Genomic DNA, 21,438 nt, shown 5'->3' with positions numbered 1-21,438 from the left:
GACTTAAAGGCAAGCCATGTAGTGGGTTAATGAGCTAGGCATTTCAGTAAGATCCAAATAATTTGTCATGAGTGATCAAATTTAATCCTAGTATATACAGTATTTGGTATACTTCCCAACCACACACTACTCAGATATGTTAGCTTCTTATATATTGAATACATGCTACCTTAGGTATTTATATAATACAATTTAGTTGGAGCTCATTTTACATTATGGTATAAATACTGCCAAAATAAGACAAAATGTTTTTATGTTCCTTACTTTCACATGATTGATACTACTCATAAGCATTGCAAAGCTCTGCTGAAGCACTGAGCATACCATTACGCACCAGCTATTCTTGTAAGTAAGAGAAGAAAGGGGGGTGTTCAGAATTTCACTCATCTCTGATCTTGATGTAACTAATGCAAAATCATTCTTAGTGTCTGCATACTAGAACAACATCGTAGAGATCTGCAAGAATGACTGACCTAGGACGGTCCTTCAGCCCTTATTTTCTCACAAACATCTCGAAAATATCAAGGTCTGGGAGGGAAAACACAATCCTGTAATGAGAATTAGTAAACATGTAATGATTTAAAAGTGCACAACTTGATGGGAAATATGTTGCTTAGCAACATCAGAAGCTGGATCTGCTGTAAAATTGTGATGTTGCTTGGCAACAAAAAGCTGAACTGGCCTTTTGTGAGTTGTGAAATGGTATTTTGCTGCCCTTCCCCCAAAGAGAACCAGAAATTTCCTATCGGGACCGCATCAGTGAATGTAAGGTAGGACAGAGGGTTTAAAGGACAGCGAATGAGACTGTGATGCAGCCCAGCCTTAGCTGATTTGTTCCACTTAGCGTACTACGAAAGAAAAGAAACAGGGAGACTCTTGAGTATCTGCTACTAAAAGACAAAAGTTTTTTTTTAAAACAGATTAAGAAAGTTAAAAATTATTCTTCCCATTTCTGGCTAATTTTTAATCAGTATAACAACCTGGCCTGGAAAAATCCAACCTGTGGCTTCTAATGATGCCAGCACAGCACTTCACAGCACTCCTGTGCCACGCATGTCACTGCACCATGGAGGTCGAACTGTGGCACCAGAGGTGGTCAGGCTGCAAAGTCACAATGGTCAGGGAGGAACTGAAAGGGAACTATTTTGCTACAGTGTGAAACCTGGAAAAACCACTCTGATCCAAAAGCGTTTTGACTTCTGATGAGGTTCAGCCTCTTCATATAGCTAAGGCATTTGGAAAAGTTTTATGCACGCTTATGGAAATGAAGTACTTGGATGTGGTAGTGATAACAGTTATAGAAAGATGTGACCACCTTATTATGCATAGTATCCTTAGAAGTGATTTTAGAAAGTCATGAGAGACATCAAATGCCTGCAATATTCTTGTTTTAGTCTCTGTACAGCTAGTCCCTCCTCCCTCCTTCAGATCTTTAAACATTCATGGCACAAAAGGTGTAAAAGATGACACATATTTCTTTGGTGATTAATTGATTTGCCCAACGTAAATAAAAACACCAAATGGCAGAACTAGGATGTCAGCACTGGCTTCCTCAGCATGCTCCAGTTGCCCGACTATGCTGGAATTTGAGTTAATGTCATTCAAACCTCCATCCACCCCTTCCTAAAGCAACATGGGGGTGCTAATTAATTTTATTTTACATTCTATGTCAGAATATTCTCCCAGCTGAAAAAAAGAAGCCTGTCATTTCAGGTTTTAACAGAACTGTCATAATACTATATAGTTTCATGCAATAATAAAGAAAAGTGATTCTGGAAATCATAGGTGTGATTCTGTTGCCTAAAAGAGACATCTAGTGTCACATTGGACACCTTAGGGTATCCTGCTTATCCCTTAACTGCCTCTCTGGAAGACATGGGTCTCAGACAAGTTGTGTGTTTTATCTGCCAGTCCCATGAGGATGTCACGGCCACCTCAGGTCTCAATGGTGCTCAATGCCTACATCTGTGGATCTGAATAATCTTTCTCTTGTGCATTGAGCATTAAATGTTTTGAGCACATGTATATATACATGTATTGTTTGCACTGACTGCAGATATCAAAGTAATGCAGATGACCTAGTTTTTAAAAGTGATGCCAAAAAGATTTCATAAAATATATGTGATCAAAAAAAAAACCATCCAAGTATCGGAGCACTTCTCTTTCCAAACCACATTTATACCAGCGTTTTTTCACCAGATTCCATATGCAGCACGTAAGTCAGTGGGAAGACTGTTTATATAGATGAAACACACATCTCTGGGCAGTGGCACTGACTCTCTCTCTCTGTCCATCCGGCTACAGAGATCTGGATAAAGGCTTTGTATTTTAAGTTCCTAACACCACAACAAGCTAACGGGCTTGGGAGCTATAGAACAGGCTGACCTACATAGCTCACCTGGTCAATCTGTGCCTATCATTATGCAGGATTGCAAATTATTTCCTTATTATTACTGCCTGCTTTTTATAAACAGCTGATTATGATTTATGAAAAATATCTCACCCATACTTGTATTATGAGATATGTATGACTGTATATTTCAGGTCCATAGTCAACTTGGCACCAATGCACATGTGTTTTCACACTCTAAATGCACACAGTCATTCACTCAAAGTGAAGGATCCCTGTTCCTACACCTCAAAGATGAGGCAGGAAGAACATTACTCTGACTTGGGGCAAAGTTTTGGAGAGAGTGGTGGGAGGTCTGAGGTGAAGGTTGGATTTTCAGAACCTTCTGGCTCTCTGCTCCCAGAGCTGGCCTGCCTGCTGTGGTGTCCAGTCACAGCACTGGAGACAGTGGGACACAACTCAGAGAGAGACAGAACTCCGTATTATGTTGAGGCAGAAAAGGAGACGTAAGCAAGGCGGGGACCAGTTGGTTTAACACATCTCTAGAGGCACATAAAAAGCATGGGAACAATGCATCACAAGGTGAATTATTCCTTGCCCCTTTTCAGGTTCTTTCTCCTTCAAACGGTTTTCCTTGCTGTCCCCTCTGTACTGGTTTCCCATTTCTTCCGTCCATGCATTCCCTTTTTTCTCTCCCCTTTGGCCAAGATACCCAGTGGAAATACAAGAGAGAGCGAAGAGTTCACAGAATCACAGAATCACTAGGTTGGAAAGGACCTTTAAGATCATCAAGTCCAACCATTAATCCAGCGCCACAATGTCCCCTCAACCATGTCCTGAAGCGCCACATCCACACGTTTTTTGAACGCTTCCAGAGATGGCGACTCCACCACCTCCCTGGGCAGCCTGGTCCAATGCCTGACCACCCTCTCAGTGAAGAAATTTTTCCTAATATCCAATCTAAACCTCCCCTGGCGCAACTTGAGGCCATTTCCTCTTGTCCTATCACTAGTTACTTGGGAGAAGAGGCCAACACCCTCATCGCCACAACCCCCTTTCAGGTAGTTGTAGAGAGCAATAAGGTCTCCTCTCAGCCTCCTCTTCTCCAGACTAAACAACCCCAGTTCCCTCAGCCGCTCCCCATAAGACTTGTGCTCCAGCCCCCTCATGAGCTCCGTTGCCCTTCTCTGGACACGCTCCAGCACCTCAACACCTTTCTTGTAGTGAGGGGCCCAAAACTGAACACAGTATTCAAGGTGCGGCCTCACCAGTGCCGAGCACAGGGGCACAATCACTTCCCTACTCCTGCTGGCCACACTATTCCTGATACAGGCCAGGATGCTGTTGGCCTTCTTGGCCACCTGGGCACACTACTGGCTCATGTTCAGCCGGCTGTCAACCAGCACCCCCAGGTCCCTTTCTGCCAGGCTGCTCTCCAGCCACTCCTCCCCAAGCCTGTAGCGTTGCATGGGGTTGTTGTGGCCAAAGTGCAGGACCCAGCACTTGGCCTTATTAAACCTCATACAGTTGACCTCTGCCCATCAATCCAGCCTGTCCAGATCCCTCTGCAGAGCCCTCCTACCCTCCAGCAGATCAACACTCCCACCCAACTTGGTGTCATCTGCAAACTTACTGAGGGAGCACTCAATTCCCTCATCCAGATCATCAATAAAGATATTGAACAAGACTGGCCCCAGAACCGAGCCCTGGGGAACACCGCTTGTGACCAGCCACCAGCCGGATTTAACGCCATTCTGGGCTCGGCCATCCAGCCAGTTCCTCACCCAGCGAAGAGTAAACCCGTCCAAGCCATGAGCCGCCAGTTTCTCCAGGAGAATGCTGTGGGAGACACTGTCAAAGGCTTTACTAAAGTCCAGGTAGACAACGTCCACAGTCTTTCCCTCATCCACTAGGTGCGTCACCTGGTCATTCAAGGAGTTCAGGTTGGTCAAGCAGGACCTGCCTTTCATGAACCCATGCTGGCTGGGCCTGAACCCTCGGTTGTCCTGCAGGTGCCCTGTGAAAACTCTCAAGACCAACCGCTCCATAATCTTCCCCGGTACAGAGGTCAGGCTGACAGGCCTGTAGTTCCCAGGATCCTCCTTCCGGCCTTTCTTGTAGATGGGCGTCACATTGGCAAGCCTCCAGTCTTCTGGGACCTCTCCTGTTAACCAGGACTGCTGATAAATGATGGAGAGTGGCTTGGCAAGCTCCTCCGCCAGCTCTCTCAGTACTCTCGGGTGGATCCCATCAGGCCCCATAGACTTGTGGGTATCCAGGTGGTTTAGCATGTCCTTAACTGCTTCCTCCTGGATTATGGGCTGGTTATTGTGCTCTCCATCCCCATCTTCCAGCTCAGGGGGCTGAATACCCTGTGGATACCTGGACAGGCTATTAAAGACTGAGGCAAAGAAGGCATTAAGTACCTCAGCCTTGTCCTCGTCCTTGGAGACAATGTTCCCCGCCACATCCAGTAGGGGATGGAGATTCTCCTTGCCTCTCTTTTTGTTGTTAATATATTTGTAAAAACATTTTTTATTATCCTTTACGACTGTGGCCAGACTGAGCTCTAGCTGGGCTTTTGCCTTTCTAATTTTGTCCCTGCTTGACCTAACGAGATCCTTGTACTCTTCGTGAGTTGCCTGCCCCTTCTTCCAGAGGTGATAAACTCTCCTCTTTTCCCTGAGTCCCAGCAAAATCTCCCTGTTCAGCCAGGCCGGTCGCCTTCCCCGCCAGCTCTTCTTACGGCACATGGGGACCGCCTGCTCCTGCGCCTTTAAGATTTCCTTCTTGAAGACTGTCCAACCTTCCTGGACCCCTTTGTCCTTCAGGACTATCTCCCAAGGGACTCTCTCAATCAGTGACCTGAACAGGCCAAAGTTTGCCCTCTGGAAGTCCATGATAGCAGTTTTGCTGACTCCTCTCCTTACTTCACTCACAACTGAGAATTCTATCATGTCGTGGTCGCTAAGCCCAAGACGGCCTCCGACCACCACATCTCTCACCAGTCCTTCTCTGTTTGTAAAGAGCAGGTCCAGTAAGGCACCTCCCCTGGTGGGCTCACTCACGAGCTGCGTCAGGAGGTTATCCTCCACACACTCCAGGAAACTCCCAGATTGTTTCCTCTCTGCCGTGTTATGCTTCCAGCAGATATCCGGTAGGTTGAAGTCCCCCACAAGAACAAGGGCCAGCGAATGCGAGACCTCCACCAGTCGCTTATAGAATGTCTCATCTGTGTCTTCATCCTGGTTGGGTGGTCTGTAACAGACTCCCAGCAGGATATCTGCCTCATTGGCCTTCCCCCTCATCCTTACCCACAAGCACTCTACTTGGTCTTCACAATCTTCGATTTCTATGCAATCAAAACACTCCCTAACATACAGAGCCACCCCACCGCCTCTCCTTCCCTGCCTATCCCTTTGGAAGAGCTTATAGCCATCCATTGCAGCACTCCAGTCATGAGAAGCAACCCACCATGTTTCTGTGATGGCAACTACGTCATAGCTGTCGCGCTGCACAATGGCTTCCAGCTCCTCCTGTTTGGTGCCCATGCTGCGTGCATTGGTGTAGATGCACCTGAGCTGGGCTATCGATTTCAACTCTGGCATGTTGAACCTACCCCTAGGTTCAATATTTGCCATAAGGCCCGGTTTTCTGAGAGCTGCGGAAAATGGCAGAGAAAAGGCAGGGCGTAAAGCTGCTCAGAAGGTAAGAGATTCCTTCCTCCTTGTCGCCCTTTAGCTGTGGAGTCTGAACCAGCAACTGTCTCTCCCCAATTGCGGGTGGCAGCAGTATTTCAACTCCTGCTATCTTGGCCTGAGGTGTGTATTGACATGCCAGAGTTGGCAGGTTGCAGTTGCTTTCTGGGCTTCATGCTAACACGCCCTTCGTGCCCACACAAATATCATAGGAGAGGAGTACTCACTCTTGGGCTTCTAGAAAGCCTCCAACACTCAGAGACTTCCCTTGGGCTGAGGGGAGGATGCTTATTGATTTTTTGTGCTGGCCCAACACACGTACATTATCATGTATACACACCCTCACATGCATATATACACGTATATATTACATATTATGTATATATAACTGCATAGATCCTACACAGGTTACATCCTTCATCCTCAGTTAGAGACCATTTAGCCTGAAGCTGTTTTTCATAATCTCATGATAGCTGTTTGATCACTGGGTGAGAATAAATTAGGTTATAAGCTCAGCTACTGAATATTTAGTAGTGAACAATATTCTCACTCCAGATGTGCTGTGTTTTATCTGTAGTGAGGGCAGGCTATGAAAATAAGTGTCTCAGCAGGCTTGCACCTCAAGATAACTTGTTAATAGCCAGACCAGGGTTAGGTTTCAGACTCTAGTCCAAGCAAGTATACTAGATCTTTGCAGGACTAACTCTGGGAACTGAGCCACTGAGCTCTGAAATAATTCTGTAGTCAAGATATTGTTCGTAAAGCCATGAATCCTTGTTCACAAAGATGCTGAAACTGGCTGAAAAAATATTTACTTTGAAATTAAACTTGTTGGGTTTCTTCAATCTTCTGCACCTTGAAAATAGTTCCATTAAGTAAGCACAACACTTACATTCATGTACTGTAAATATTTAGGTAGGATTACTTATGCGAGTTCTTCACTGATTTACAAAGCAGAATAACACTGCCCACACTTTACAAAAGTAGAAATCGAGGTACAGAGGGGTTGAGTGATTTGGCCATTAATATATTGTGTAATCCTGGACTAAGCAGGAAACTAGGGCTAGTGTTCAGCCCTCGAAATATCAGTACAGAATGAAAATGATTACTGATTTGATTTGGCATTGCCATTCAAATAAGTTATATTTTATATGGAATATGTGCCGGATTAGGGACTTTTCTTGAGGATGTTGTACTGATTTAGACCTGCACAAAAAGACTCCATCACATTTCAAGGCTAATCAGAACCAAAATACTTCCTTAGGCTTATTTGTAAGGGCAAGCCAAGAACATTCGTGTGCACAGTAACATCACAGAGATATTATTAAAGATATCATAAATAAAGAAGGAAAGAAAATCAGTTTAGCTAAAATAATTTTTATGTGCTTTTTTTCAAAGGATAATAATTGCATAATACTGAGAAAGCTTCCTTACTGACATTACCATTGTTTCATCACTGTTATAATGTTTAAAATGAACGTAATGAATGAATGTTTAAGACAAACGTAAATTATAAACCTATTTTCCCCTTGACTCCTTTGATTCAACTAAGCAGGTATGCAAAACAAGATTGGGAAGTCAGTTAAAGACAGTCCTTAAGGTTTTTATGATATCTGGTGACAATGAATGATGCCTAAATTGCATTATCCTACTCTAAATTTGAGCTCTTGATGTTCGCCTTTGTGGTACTGGCTTTTTAAAAAGATGATCTAATGCCATGTTGGTGGGAAGTGGTCCTAGTGAAGTGATCCATGGTGGTTGGTGGAGATAAAGTTAACTAAGCTGCTCACTGTTGTTACAGATGGCACAAGTCGTCATCCTTTTGACAGACATAAACCTAATCAGCTTCACTAATGACAGATTTAAACTCCTATAACATATTGCCTTGTCCAGCTGGGTCTACACTATTTATATTCATGTTATCATTTTCCACTACTATAAACAATATCCAGTTTCAGAAGTTCACTCTTAATTTACAGGTGTATTTTTCCATTGGCATTTCTTCATCGTTAGTGAATACGTTCATTGCAGGCTTTACTGTATTTTAAGTCAATCTCAATTTTGATTTGGGACAGGTTCCCTGGAGACCAGACTCACAAAATAATTGTTGTTATACATAATTAGGCACTATATTGACGTTTTTAAGCAGGGATTATAATACTGAATTAAAATGTGGGAAGAAAATCTTCAGAAATTGTCTGCAAATGGCTGCAATACTTCCTGAATCTGAAAACATCCTGGTTCTTAAAGATGTGAATGTCCCCTTTCATCTCAGTACGATTTTAACATCAAAATCGAATTATGTTTTTAGAAGATCAGCTGTAGTTTTTTTGGTCATTACAATAGATGGAACTTGACAGATGAACAGATGAAATTTGATTCTGCAGTTGGTTTCTATTTATCTACTATTTATCTATCTGTCTACTGTCATTGAGCTGTTCTTTTCATTCCTAATAACAAAAAGTAATAAAGTAAATGTAAATAAATAACATTGCCCTAGTTCTTCTCCAGCTGCACCTATGTCTACAACCTTAGCACACAGTGCTATCACCGTAATCCAGTGATTGGATTAATATTTGAATGTGGACTCAAAAGTAAAAATGGTAATTTGTTGGGGTGCAAAATCCCAAGTGTCAGCACTGGTATCTTAAATGATGGCAGAAGACCAGTGCAATGTGAAAAGTAGCACTCAAGTTTTTTAGCTTGACAAATTTTTCTTGAGATTTTGTCTTTGAGATAGAAATATTACATGTTTATGCAAGCCTTATGGCTGTTTCTTTTGGATATTAAAGATCCAGCTGCCTTTTTGTACTGCATGTCCTTGACTTCCTGGCAAAAAAATGCCTTTTCTTGTTAGAGCAGGAGCTAATATTCAAAATAATCCCTAGGCTGATGCAAGTTCACAGATGGAACTTTCGTTTCCCACTTACATCAGTTGTTTTTAACTCATCACAAAGCACTTTGAGATATTAGTAAGTGAAAAAATAGAAAACTTCCACTCTTAACATGAAACCATGACAGAATGTAGGGAACTAAGTATCAGTCACTAGTACCCAAAAAGTGGATACTAACCATATTTCAAGTCAGTGGAATGAGCACAAAATAAGGCCTATGATTATTTGTCCAGTTTAAAGTTCATGTATGATTGGAGTATATACAGTACCAGCTTCTGTAATTAAAGGGCTAAAGTGAATCAGGATTGGTATCTTCTTGTATCCAGATGTGATTCTTTTCTTCTTGTATGAGCAAACTCTTAATGGTTACTTGGTGAAGTCCTGTACATCTAGAAAGGAGTAATATTCTTCTCTGAAAAGTGTGATAGCCTATAAATTGAATCAAACCTCTTTAAACTTCAGATGTAAGAACAGAACTTGCCATAGAAAGATATGATGAAACTGTAAGCTATGTTAATGCAAAAGGCTTAAGCACAATTTCCAAAACTCTCTTTACCAATAGAAATGGTTTAATAGTGCCACGGTTTGAATATTAATTTTTGGCTGGTAAGTCTTTGTGCAGGAACTAAACACTGCATGTATGACAATTAAGAAATGTTAAGGCTAGTTTATTGGAATGCAAGAATATCTCTATGCTCAATGCTTCTGACACACATCACCTTTTGCTGAGAACATTGCAATGATTTAAGAGTCCAATAGAGAAACTGAAAAAAACCCAAAATTTATGTAGACCATGAATTTGAACCTCCTGCTCCCTTGCATCATGCAGAGATTTTCATATGGGTTCAATAAAACCGCTCAATGCTCCAAATTTGTGGGTAAAATCAGCTCTTTCTCATGAAAAAAGTGGTTAAGTACAATTTTCAGTTTACAGTTGGAAGTGGTGTGGAAACTGTGAGTAATAGACAATGTAACAAGTAGGCATGCAACTTATTCCAACAGTTAATAATAATTACTGCAGTTTCAATTGTATCAATATGCTGTATATATAACACACAGACAGATACAGAAATATAAACCAAAATCTTTATAGTCTAATCAAAAGCTTTTTTGTGAGGAGGCAAAATAGGGCAACAGCTCACATTATACTCTAATATACAGCAACAAAAGTGAAAGACAGCTATGGGTAATACATCACACATATCCCCCTGAAGTGTTGGAGAACTCACAGCCTATACCATGCTAAAAACAAAATGGAGCACGTTGAAATCTACACATGTAAGGTACAAAACTGCAGATTTAGTAAGCTATGCTGTAAAAACTGGGATTTTGATACTCATTGATTTTTTGTACTTTTGTCCCCTTCCCTTACTGCAGCAATCTTTGTGCTTCTGGCTTCAACTAGAAGTCACTCACTATGTCAGAGTTTGTTAACATCAAAAATTGTTTGTGCTCCAGAAGATCTAGATACATCCTCTCTGCTTCTTTTGGAAGGTGAGTGAAAACCTGACATTGAACCTTAAGCAATAGAAATGGTGCTGTTTGGCTGACACTTCATAGAATCATAGAAAATAGGGCTGAGGGACATATCCCTCCTCAATTTTGGTGTGTATCATCTCCCTAAAATAGTTATATTTTTTACAGGTCTGCTGGAGGAGGCACATTTTGGGAATGGGAGAAGATGTTCTGAAATGATATTTCACAAAGAATTCCTTTGAAAATATATGACATCTTGTCTAATCTGATAAATTCCTCAGTCAGTTCTATTCTGCAGAAACAGCTACAATAAAGTTCCCAGTTTTCTTTCATTGTCTCTAGGGAGATTATCTCATGGTCCTGCTTTCTTACTCATAATTATACTGGTCCTGTTCCTTTCTAAAATATTTCTGGTGCAAATATGGCAACCATTCATACACCAAAAAAAATTAGCATGATATCTATCACATTATGTTTTCACAGCAAGAAAAAGTGTTTACACTGTTTATACCCAGCCAGGTTGCCATGAACCCGTGAATCTTTTCTGATTACTTATATTCAGAAAAGCAGATTTCATGTAGGTAACAAAATAAATCGCTCTTAACTTTTCTTTATGTACAGTCCTATTACAGTCCTATACAATTCCCCACAGCACACTACTGTTTATACATGAAGCAAACAAACATAACCTAATCCATTTGCAAGGACTCAGAGCTGGCTGATTCTTAGGTTTGACCAAGAACCAAGAGCGCTAGCTGGATCATATGCTTGCTGTGAAACCAGAGAAGTAAATGAGTCCGTCAAGTCCTAACTAGCATTTCATGACAAATAAAATTTGGCAAGAATATATAGTTTGGTATTTTGTCAAACTTGCTAAGGCTTGTATATTCTGTGTATGTATCTTGACCAACTGATATATATTCATAGTATCCTGTATTCAAGAGCTTCTAATGAAAACATACAGAAAATAAATCAAACTTTGTTTCATCATGCGATTTTTAGAAGTCAGTACTTAAAAAGGATTATGACAAGAAAAATAAAAACTATAATCTCTGATGGCTGTACTCTTATACTGGCTGTCAGCAGTGCAACTCTTCAAAACATTAATTTCTGCAACTGAATGTAGAGTCAGTTGACTGAATTTAAGCTACTCATTTAGCTTCAAGCCCAGATCATAGGTGTAGGGTAAAATTTTACTCTTTTCAGCCTTGTTATGGACTTATGAGGCTTCTACAAATGTTGTTCCACTGGCATCAGAAAACACAAAAGCTGATCTGAAAGTTTTCTGTAGCCTGAGTAGTGGCTCCCACCTCCCCCCGAATGAAGGCCCATCTTTCCAGAAAAAAGGTCAGTGGTCAACATAAAAGCTTGGTTTGACTTCCCTCACTGAAAGAAGCAGCACAGCACTGATTAAAACCTGCCCAGTGTTACAGGTCGATTATTCTCTAATACTGCCATAAAAATAATTCTCCAATAGTGCCATTCTCTAATACTGCCATAAAAGATGATAAGATAGAAGAAAATTTTAAAGAAAGCTTCAAGTGATAAGAAAGGAATATTCTCAATATTCTTAAAAAATACCTTCCTCACATCCAGCTGAATGGAAGTTGCCAAGGAAGGCAGGGACCATTATCACAGCCTGCAGGAGATTTCACAACCTGAACCTTCACAGAGACGTCTGCTTCATGGTCCCCCTCCGCTGCCTGCTCTGGAAGGTCTCCAAACTATTGCTTCTATTTCTATTTCTATCCTGCTTGGTTTGTACCAAGCCCCACAAAATAACTAGTCAGCAGTTTACAATGTAAATTATTTTTTTGTATAAGGGGGAAACAGTCTGCAGGCATACCTGTGAGTATGAAGTATAATGTTGGAATGGGGGGCATTTATTTTATTTCTTATCTGCAGTAGGCTGTTTGACTGGCTTTGAATAGGTTTCCTTTCTAATCAGCCCCACAAACCAGTGCCCATGTGACAATCCAAGCACATCCAGTCCTTGACAACTTGCTTTACTGATAAAATCACCAACCTATAATATAACTTAGATCAGCTTTTTCCTAGACTAGGTTGCTTTCCACAGCTTGCCCTGGGATTGTCAAAATGCCTGATGAAAAATACTAACCAGGTAACTCTGGAGCATGTGCAAAGTGATTACTGATCTCCTTAAGCCAGGGTATCCAAGCCTGTCATTGTCACATAATTGCTTTAAAGATGGAGAAATGCATGGATGTAGATTCCAATGCAGATGTAGATGCAGATGGCAGGTAACTGAAAATTAAGCCAATAAGGATTAGGCCTTCCATCCATAGGGCCATCTGACTTTTGTGGCCAACTACCAGCCCTTCTACCATTCTCCTTTCCAAATTCCTTTAAAATAAGATTTATGGATATATGTATTAACAGCTACTTAATTAATCTTTGAATCTATAATTTAAAAGTTTTGACATGAAGGGATGGAAACTTTTGTCTTAACTCATACATGTATAGCAGGTTTCTAATCCATCTCTTGGGCTGTGCAAAGGGAAAAAGGTCTGCTCCTAGGTAATTAGCAGCTATATCCTGAACAGCTCAGTCATGAGAAACAAATTCAAGCTATAAGCACTCTATTTTTTGTATAAGATCAGATTTTGTAGGAAATACCAACTTCATTATACAGATAGAAGTATGTCTGCCATTGTCATCCTGTGTCTGTCAATATGATTGTTAGTTTCTGCCTGAAGATAAGCCACAGATGTTCAGTGTTGTGCTTTACAGCCTGAAGCAAACTTTACTAGCATGAAAGGACATAGTATTGTAGTCAGTTCTCACTTAAGAATATCATCAAACATCTGCATAATCTTTCTAGTGACTAGCCTGCTAATTTTATCTCTGAAGTTCTGCATGAAAAATACACATTCTTGTCATTACATGGCAACTTAAAATCAACAATCCTTTCTGAAACAAATTCTTAGAACTATTTCTGAAAAAAGAACAAATGTGGAAGAGAGCCATATTTAAAAACTCCAGCATTTGCAAACAGCTATTACAGTCTGCAGTGTTGTAACATGTTTTTAAAACATGCTATTTTAGGACATGCACACTTAATAATCAGTCTCTTGGTCTTAGAAAGATACTGACTAAATAGACAGCATCCTGTAGACTACAGGTTATGTGGATAGTAAAACAAGTTATACAAGAGATCATGCAACTACAGAACCTCAAAGAAGCCACTGTTTGTTTTTTTCTGGTAAGGAGAAAAGTTTCTTTTACTTGTAAAACACTCCCTTTGCCTTTTTGTAATGTCTAAAACATAATTAGTAAACTGTTCTGAGTCCAGACATTTTTAAATTTAAAGAAAATTACTTACCCAATTTTCCTCTAGACTAAAAATGAAAATGTAACACTCTGTCCCTGATTTTTATAACCTTCTGCACTCCTTCACCTCTAGCTGGTGTATGGATCCCCTTTCTCCCTGGATCACATGAAAGTGTTCTATTAATGTGAATTGGCTTATGTTTGAGAACACTATGCTGGATAGCTATGAAGTGTAAGGAATCTGACCCAGGGAGCTGTAGAGCTATGACACATCAGTTCTTCACAGGAATTCTCAGTTGCTGGATGAGAATAACAGGAGATAGGTTCTGTACACTGGGTGCAGACTCCTGTCATTGTTGTTGTTAGTATACTGTTGGCTTAAGACAGTGAGACAAGTTCCAGGGTACATCAATGTAACTGGAGTTTTACCCTCCGGCTTTTCACTGCAGGACTATAACTACTAAGTATCAGATTGTCTGTCTCACCTGACTAACTTAGTAAGCTAAATTTGGGAAAATGAATCAGTTTAGCACACAAAAAACATGTATAACCACAGCATGGCTAAAAGTGATAGCTGCCTTAAGAAAACCAGTGCTAGTCAGCACTGCTCCACATATTTCATGAGAAATGCTTTGCTGGAGTTCAGAATAAACATTCAAAGTCTGAGAATGCTAGTAGATTACCTGGCAGGAGGGAGAGAAGGAAAAAGCAGAAGTCTCCTGCCTCCATTCCATTCTTCATCCCTTTGCCTGTGTTCAGTCTTCTCTTGCCCACACAGTCAGAAAAGAGGGAAAGCCGCTTGACTCTTCTCACGATGGATAAGACAGATCTTTCAGCCCACTTGTTTGAATGTAGTGGTTGAAGTTAGAGCATTACATCTGTGAGCCTTTCAGGAAAAAAACATGCCACTTCAGTACAGAGTTGTCTTAACTATAAACCACCAAAGCACGTGTCACTGGAATAGGAAACCCACACCAATCATAGAAATGACTTATAAGTTGAGCATGTTTTCAGTTACATGGTACTTTTGGAAAATCCTCCCTTGGAATACATTATATCAGAGACGAAAAAATTATTTCTTTCACAATAGGTTGTGAGTTACAGGCCTTTAAACACATGTAATAAAAACATATTCACATCAGCATAAGATATGAAGAAATGATTGCTGTGATAAGATTAAACCTATCACAAACGTGCTTCGGTTTAAGTCAATTGGTTGGTGCTGGCAATGTCTAATAGGCAGTAACTTCTAGAGATTGCTATGAAGAAAAGTGAATTCCTATGAATTTTCTGGGAATACAGAAGTTATTGGCATATTAAAATTTCAATGTCCAAAAAATTGCCATGCACTTATGCAAAATATGGGCACAACTCTACAAAGCACTAATTGGCTTTTTCTTTGGAAAAAAAATGACATTGTTCTGCATTTGCTTTTAATTCCTTTGTTCCTCCATTAGAAATGTACTGGATGGACCACCAAGGCAGCAGCTGTCTGGCTATTCTCTGCTCTGAGGCATCATTGATGTATGTATATATTTCTTGCCTCTTCTTGTGGAGATTTTTTTTTTATTTTCCTAAACTAAATTGCTGTTTGATTGTAGGGAAAAAGTGGAAGGTTTCGAGCATTTTAGTCTCCGCCAGCATGACTTCCACATGTTGTCTTAGGAACCTTGTGTCAATCTTTCACTTAAGGAAGCCTTCCAAGTCATTAAAGAGTTCCTGGTGCCAATGAGGGTTTGATCCGGTGGGTTTTTTTTCCCCTGACATCCCACCAGATTGGGCCCCAGCTTTTTTTTCAGAGTTCTATTAATAATTGTTCTTTCATATTCCGCTGAAAATACCTTCTTAGACTGGTACAATGTATACTGTGATTTGATGGGCTGTAACCTAATCCACTCTGCTGAAAGAATGTCTGGTGCCAGATTTATACCTCCCGCAGGATTATCTGTAAATATGTAAATAAAAGTTTCTGCAAGAACCAAGTATATTCTATATTGCTAAAACAATTTTTTTAAGTTAGTTGCACTCATTAAAAGAAATTCCCTGCATCTGTGTTTGCTTGCAGAGCTGGCAGCTGAATGGCAAGTATCTCAGACATTTTGTTTCTGATGTTTTCCATTAGTCTAGGCCCCATTTCAGATTACCAGGATTATCTTTATGTCAGGAACAGCCATCACTGGGTAACAGGTCCTGTGTTGCCCTGTTCTTAGGCAATTAATTTCTTGTTTTATCTTTTCATCCTGAATAGCAGCATTTATTTTTATGTATTCAAGGAGAATACAAGAAGTTTATGCCTTAAAATCATAAGCAACACTCCTGGGCAGTGATTAAAATGTCTTTTGCCGTTAATGCCTAGGAACATCTGCTAGCAGATCAGGGATCTTCACATCAGGAGACCAGTCTTCCAGAACTGGACAAATGATTAGATTTGATACTAAATCGAATAGTGGTAGATCCACAGTTTACAGGCTCTAGATAAGAGCATGCTGGGCAGCTCCTGAGCTGAGGTGCACAGTGAACACCACTGGTAGGTGACTTCTCAGCACCATAAAAAAACCCCCACATTATTGCTCTGTATTTGATGACAATGGAGACTGCCTATTGCTTGCTGAAATACAGTATCCATACAAGCTGCTTGTGCACCATGGCATATACAAAGTATGCAGTGTTAAGAATTAGAATTCACTTGGAGCTCCTCTCCAAATTCCAGAAGCTTCATGTGCATTTCTGTACTGTGAGAGGAGGCAAAAGAGGGAATGGTGAAATCTGCACACAGTGAATCTCTGCTAATAAATTTGAAATATTTATTCTAAGATTCCTGTATGTGAGTCTTCTCATTCCAATGAGAATAAGGTTTTGCATATATGCATGTATGAGAACCGAATGAACATCCGCTGAAACAACAGTCTTGGTGAATAAAAACAATTTGAAAACCTCACAATCAGCTGAACATAGACCATTTTCTTAAGTTACTGTTTTCCCCGTTGACGGTAACTGTTGGCATATATGCACAATAATAGTCAGGAAAGTAGAGATCTGATCATCTGGACAAGCAGAACTCAAAATAAAAATGCAGGGCAATGTCTGGCAATATTGCAAAATGTTTAGTTCATATTAAGCATAGTCAGACAATATTAAAAAATTGTAACTCACAGATACTCACATCTGTTAAGCCTGTATTTGCATTCTGACATCTGGACTCACTGGGAGGAGAAAGTCCACATATCCTAAGGGCATATATGGTAGTTTCTTAATAATATTTCCTATTATATTCCTAATATATCCCATATTTCCCCTTTTCCTGAAGCCATGTGTTGTGAGTCAGCTTACAGAAGGCAATAGCATTATTTTGGACGGTGAGGTCTGGGACATGAAAGGTGATATTGCATGTGTTGTAAATTAATTTTCAGATAAATAATGTAATTCTTAAGCAGTTAGTGGCATAGGAGGCAGAATCTGCTGGTTGCATGATGCCATTTCTGGCTTCCAGCTGTTAATCTGTTTGAAAATTGCTTACTGTACAGTCTGCTCATGTTTTCCTAAGAAAATAATTGTCAGTGGGATGTCATATCGCTGTGAACAGGAGGGGGACACTCATGTGAATTCTCTTGAATAATGCAAAATATGCCCTTGCTATAGCTGAGACTGGTAAGATCTCCTCACAACCCATCCTGTAGCTTGAAACACAGTTTTTAGCCCTCATTCTTCCACTCTTCTATGCCTTCCACTGTCTGTATCAGGAACCTGCTGCCCACAATACTGCTACAGCACAGGTCAAAAATCATTCACTTGGTAAGATAGTTCATGGACAACTGTTACAGCAAGAGCTGGAAATACAGGATCCAGTTACTGCACAATTTAGGCACTTCCCACTGAAATCAACAGGAGTCAAAGAACCTAGACACCTTTGTAGATGTAAGGCAGGCCTGCAGAACATATGTGCCTACCTACATGCAGGATAATCAGTGCTGGCACAACAGCTCTGTGTCACCCTCCAGTCATGAGACAGCACACTGAGGTTTGTGCTGGCCGACACTTCCCCCCCCTGAAATTCTGTCCTCCTGCAAGAAGGTTAAGCTATTATACTCTTACCCTCGGTGCTCCTGGATTCAGTTTCTCCAGATGACCCAAGATACTTGGTTATGCTGTCTGAAACTGCCGGTCTGTTCTCTGCAAAAAGAAGATGGAAAAGGACTTAGGAGTCCTGATAGCAGCCACCGTCTCACACATAACTCCATGGTGTGTGCTGTGACAGACCGGGCTGCACGACAAGCAGCAGTAGGCTTTTCCTCTCATTCCTACCATGTTTCTGTGACGAAAGTGAAAACTGAATTCAGATTAAATGCCATTAATCTATGTGGAGTGGTCTTATCTCACATATAAATACGAACCACTGTAGGAAAGAGACAGTAATTGCTGAAATCCTTTTATAGTGCACAATATGCTTCTTAAAAGTAAATTTATATGCTGCAAGGTATTTGTTGGACTATCGAGCTTCTTGGCGTTTAATTTTTAGTTAATTTGGGTTGCCTCTTTAAGAACACTTTTTGCTACTGTATTGTATATTTGGGACAAAGAGCGGTCTGTGGGATATTTTGCTCTTGTACCCAATGAATAAAAAGGCCCTGATTGTCTAAGCACCAAGAGAGGTCAAACACAGATTTCAAGAAAGCAAGCATCATCTTCAGAAACACAAGATTAGTCTTTGTATGAGACTGGATACAACAGGCTTTCCTCAGCAAGGTGTTGAACCTTTCACCTCATATTGAACTTCTTACTATTTTGCCTCCCACCCAGCGCGGCATTTTGCATTTTCTACTGTATTACAAAGTCTTTGGAATAGGGGGTTTTTCTTGCTATGTGTTTGTGTACTGCATTGTACAATGGGCCCCAGTCTTCTTTGGATCCTCTCTTGAGACTTTCTGTTTTAGGGTCCAAAAGCATATTACTCATAATGAATTTGCAATGCAAATCTGATGGCACTTCTACTAGTCACATGAAGAATAGAAAATTGTTCAAGAGTCCAAACTATAATTCAATAATTTTGTACTGAAAAATGAAATATTTTAAACGTATGTTTTGAAAGACAGTTTATGCATAGTTGCAGTCTGTAGTGGAGCAGAAGTACTGGTTTGGGGAAGACAAGGTAGATCCATGACTGTCTACTGAATCAGTCTGATCTATAAAGATGTTTTAGAATGCCTGCTAAAAATACTCTAATAATTAAATACCACAATAATTAGAGCAATGCAATAGTATTAATCACATAATGAAGTACTAAGTGTTACGTATTTATATTTTGCAGGATGAATTTGAACTTGAAAAATAAGCAGAGAAAGCTGCAAATCAAATCCTAGATTCTTTGCAATGAAAAGGTATGATTTCTAAAAAGTCATTATGAAAGTTCCTAGAAATCAACTTTTAATGTACTATATTGCTATTTTAATCATGTATTATAATAAAACCCTTATACTGATAATTTGGAATTATATTGTGGTATCTGTTGTCTTTGAAACAACGTATTTGGTTAAAATCATCATTTAGGATGGCTTTGTTGGAGTCAGTGGATTCACACAAGGAATTAATTGTGATGGGCAGTATCTCTACGTGGATCAGAGCTTTTGCAAACTTGTAAAAAGTTTCATATGAATTGTACTCACCTGCAGTAAATCGTGCATTTAGATTTTGCCTCAAGTTTCACAAGTATGTTAGGTTCTCAAGAGAACCCAACACGCCTCTGGATTAACGCTCAACTAAACTATGAATGTATAAGAATATCTGGAGTTGACTGACATCAGTATGAAGAAAAGAAGATTGTGTTCTGGGACTTCAGGGGGATGGAAAACCCTGCTATTGTATGTGTTCTTTTAAAAAATGTGGGATTCATCAATGTAAGTAACAATATGTTTTTGTTGTTAATGATCTGCCCTCTTAATAAAATGACATTTATTTTCTGTTAAAATTACACAATACTTCATCCCAATGCCTTTTCTGTAATACAAAGTATATTATTTCATCTTGTATCAATAACATGAAGGATTCGCAAATTTGAAAATCTCCTATAATGCTAGTGTTCGTTATACCTAGAATGCTTTCTTTTTCTAACTTGTTATATGAATATACAGTAACAGTGAAAGAAGAGACAGTTGGAAGATGTAGTCTTGCAACTGTGAATCCTGCATAAGGAACTTGCTTTAGAACCAATACAAAATTGGGATTAAATTATCCAAATGATGATGAAGCTACTTAGTTCTGTCTCTCCATCTGCTTTACCAGACAACTTCCAGCCTACTGAAGCCCTCAAGAAGTCACTGTGGAAGTGTGAAGGTTCTGAACTCTTGCCTCCTGTTTCACCATTTACTGAAATTGTAAAAACTTCTAGGCAATCCTGCCACTATGTTTGAACAGCACATAGTACACCGAAGCAGAGAGCGTATGCATTACTGTAACGTTATGAACTCCGTGATTCAGGGGAGTTACATGCTGTAACCAGGAAAGCAGGGATGAAATCTTTAGCATATATGGCTGTTTTGAATGTCTTACAGATTATAGCAACTTGATATTACTAGATATTCTTTTAATTCTCATCAGAATCTTGTGCAAACTCTATACTCACAACTGAAATAGATTGCTAACAATTGTTTTATCTCATTGGTGTGACAACAGAAAGCAAAAGTCTATTTCAAGGAGCTCTTAAAGTAGGATCAGCAGGATGTCAGAAATAATCATTCAGCACACTTCCTAAACTCCTATTTAAACAAGAGTTCTACTATTTATGATGAACCATGGGGGAAAAAAACGGGCAATGAGGGACATTACATGGCCCACTGCTCCAAATTAGGAGCCAGATCCACCATTACCCTGAACTCGACTCTAATGATACTGGCACTGGGAATGGAATAGAAAGAGAGGAGAAAATATATATTGAAGAATTTATTTTTTTTTTAGTCTATCATATAAAATGCTCATCATTAAATGACAATTTGAATATTGATGATTTTCCAGACTTGTAATGCTTGGTTGTGGGTAACTTAAAAATACTGAAGATATATTTCTTCCTGGTAAATTAATAATAAATAATTCTTACACTTAACTCTGCGTTAACTTTGTTGTCTCTTGTATAAACAACGCCAGCAGTCACGATTAACTAAGTTAGGAGTCGATTCCAATTCAAAGTATACATTCGTTACTTTATTTGCCAGAGCACAGATCCCTGCTTAGTGATTAACCTACACGTAGTACATGGAAATGCATGTATTCGAGATGCTCAGTCAGGCACATCATCCCTTTGTCCTCCATCTTCACCTCTTCTCCTCAGAGGTTAGAGAAGCTTAAAAGTAGCTGAAAGATTCGTTTACCGTCAGGTTCATCAGTACGTTTCCACTCCCTAACACAAGTGAAAGTTCCAGGACTTTTCTGCTCAGCTGTTTAAAAGCAGAAAACTTGCTTAATCCCAGAGGGAGAAAGCAGTCCCGCCTCGGTCTGCGGGCCGCGAGCGGTCCTTCCGGGGATTTATTCCAAACGACTTACTTCGGCGCGACTTATGTTGGAAGGAGCCACGGGCGACCACCTGCGAGGCCGGACACCGCCCGCGAGGCCGCGGGCGGGAGTCGGTGCGGGCGCTGCATTCCCGCCCTGCTACGAGGCCGCCGTTGCCTCAGGGCGCAGCTGCCACCTCCCTGGGCGGGGTGACGCGGCCGCGCGAGCCGGCTACCGCCGCGCCGCAGGC

This window comes from Phaethon aethereus (assembly GCF_964289735.1).
Source record: "Phaethon aethereus genome assembly, chromosome: 7".
NCBI lineage: Eukaryota > Metazoa > Chordata > Aves > Phaethontiformes > Phaethontidae > Phaethon > Phaethon aethereus.
The sequence above is the reverse complement of the archived record's forward strand: the minus strand, read 5'-3'. Positions refer to the sequence as shown.